At 54.2% G+C, this 2,434-nt stretch overlaps 1 long non-coding RNA gene across 1 annotated transcript in view; it reads left to right on the forward strand.

Annotated features, from left to right (window-relative positions):
• Positions 1 to 297, forward strand: part of LOC115272649 — a 19,460-nt gene extending 19,163 nt beyond the window's left edge. The window contains exon 2 of the long non-coding RNA XR_003900413.1: positions 100 to 297. This is a non-coding gene — a long non-coding RNA (uncharacterized LOC115272649). The remainder of the gene's footprint in view (positions 1 to 99) is intronic.
• The last annotated feature ends 2,137 nt before the right edge of the window (positions 298 to 2,434 follow it).

Below are 2,434 nucleotides of genomic sequence, written 5' to 3' on the forward strand. Positions count from 1 at the left end.
CATCCAACCTCCCACCTCCCAATCATTTTCTTATCATCCATCCTCCTCCTTCTCATTCATCCTTCCCCTCATCATACATCCCCACCCATTCTTTTGCAGAAAGCAGGAACAAAACCCAGCACCAAAGCAACACCAGGGTGGCTGAGAGAGGGACAGGGCAGGGCACCGCAACATGGAGCCGTTCAAGTAAACATAAGCAACCAGTACTTAGAAAAGGCTTGTAAACGTGTGATCTGAAAGCTTGTCTTTCAGCATCTCTGATCAGCTGGCTAAAGAAAGGGTGGTGTCCAACCCGTCTATCGAAAAGTCTTTGTGGTTTTTTATTTCGTCTTAAAGCACATGTGTGAGAGGAAGGCAGTCCGCTGGCCTGGACCTAGAACCAGGGCCCTCGGTCCACAGAGGAGATGCTTCCGGAGACCATGTGCACAGGTCCTTCCCCTCGTACTTCCGGTCACTGAGAAGGAGCGGGCCTGAAGGTCACGCCAACAGAGGAGCATCAGCGACTTCCGGCATGGCACTGCTCTACAGCAGGCAGGCTGGGATCCACAGGATTCTGTTTTGTTCTTGATGGACCATCGCCAAGATCTGAGTGCAAATGCTCGACGGGGCTCTTCCCTGGACGACCCCTGCAAGAGAGCCCAGACACACCCTTGAGTTCAGAGAAGGACCCCAGGCCGGAGACCGCTGAACCCATATTACTCTTTCTGGTTGTGAGCCGCTTGGCCTTCCTTCCTCACTCTCTTCCTTCAGCAAGAGGTTGGGGAAGAGAAAGAAAACAGCTGAATGCAAATAACTTTGCTTTTATAATCTGACCTTCTGCTCAGCTGTTAAGTAGGATGCTGAATATGCGGGCTGAAATGAAGGTTGGTGTCAAAATTTGCCAGGTGTAGGGGTGCCCAGGTGGCTCAGCTGGTTAAGCATTCGACTCTCGGTTTTGGCCGAGGTCATGATCTCAGGATTTCATGGGTTCGAGTCCTGTGTTGGGCTCCGTGATGACAGTGCAGTCTGCTTAGGAATCTCTCTGTCCCTCCCCCACTTGTGCTGTCTCTCTCAAAATCAAGCCCTGCAGGCTTTCGACACCACAGATCCCACAGACACTAGCCCGAACTCTTGGGATGCTCAAGAAGCAGCGCCAGGAGACAAAATGGGCCTGGCCGCTCCCTACAAGGTATGGACAGAAACAGACAGGGAGCTTTTAGAACCTGCAGTGGAAATGTGACAAGAGTCATGTTATGTCTGTCGAAACTATGAGAAGAAAGTCAAAGCTTGTATTTTATAAGTGTTGGAGTGTTAAGTTTTCATTTCTCTAGTAATCACTGCTGTATGTGACTAAATACTGGTCTGTGGCGGACCGGAGACAGACACTCCATGCGCACACACAGAAGCTCCGAGCTTGGTTCCTGAGACCAAAGGTTTTGCATGAGAAGCACGACACGAGATCACGACAGTCCCTACACGTGAATTAAAGTCACTGTCCTTGTTCCTGGGACCCCAGAGTTACGAACCCCGCTACAAAGGACTGACTTGATCAGAGCCTGAAAGCCACAGAGTGAAATGCTTCTTTCGGTTTGCTGCGTTTCAAAGACCGAAGCTGGTAAGAAGCAGCTTGTTCTTCGCCAAACCGGATGGCAAGAGCGGACGGCCACGGCCACACTGGGATCGCAGGGGCTCTGCCACTCAGCACCTGTGCTGAGATGGACTCGCGGCTGTGCAGGTCAACCTGTGGGGGGACAAGGCCAGGGCACCCCTACCTGTGAAGTATCTACTGTACTCCTGCTCAATCTTCTGAGCCGTCTCAAACTGCTCTTTGGAATGCCGCTGCGTCACCTTGTCCTTCAGGTAGATGGGGTCTCTCTGCTCCCTGTCACACAGCCAGAGAAGCAGCCTGAGCCCCCTGCTGCCCCCAGCCCCACTCCAGGGCCACGGGACCTCTGTAAGCCGGGCCCCCCTTCTTGCCAGAGCCACAGGGCCTCCATCAGCAGGGCCCCAGTGCTCCTCTGGTAATGCACGATGACGGACAGTGGGGGGAAGGTGTGCACCCCAGTGCAGACACACAGAGAGCAGACCCTCCCCCCCAGCTGGCCCCAGTTGCAGGAACCGGAAACATGGAAGCACAGAAGGCAAAATGAAAGGGGGGCTTGACAAGCTGTCAGCCCAAGCTGTCTGGAAACTGAAGCTCGGTGAAAACAAAGGCTCCTCCATGGCCTGAGCCACTGCCTAGTAGGCCTGCACCCAGCCCAGGTCACCTAGTCGCCCTGTCCCTGTGAGCACCAAGCTGAGAGGCAGGAGAAGGGCAAAGAGGGGTGGGACTTGCAGACAAACCCACACACACTCCAGGAAATGTGGCTGCAACCAGAGAGCCCAAGGTGCGGTGGGAGGAGGGCTGTGCACGGTGAGTCCCGCTGATGGAGACAGACGGGGAGGATCTCGCACA

The sequence above is a fragment of the Suricata suricatta genome, chromosome 2 (genome assembly GCF_006229205.1).
Source record: "Suricata suricatta isolate VVHF042 chromosome 2, meerkat_22Aug2017_6uvM2_HiC, whole genome shotgun sequence".
Lineage (NCBI taxonomy): Eukaryota > Metazoa > Chordata > Mammalia > Carnivora > Herpestidae > Suricata > Suricata suricatta.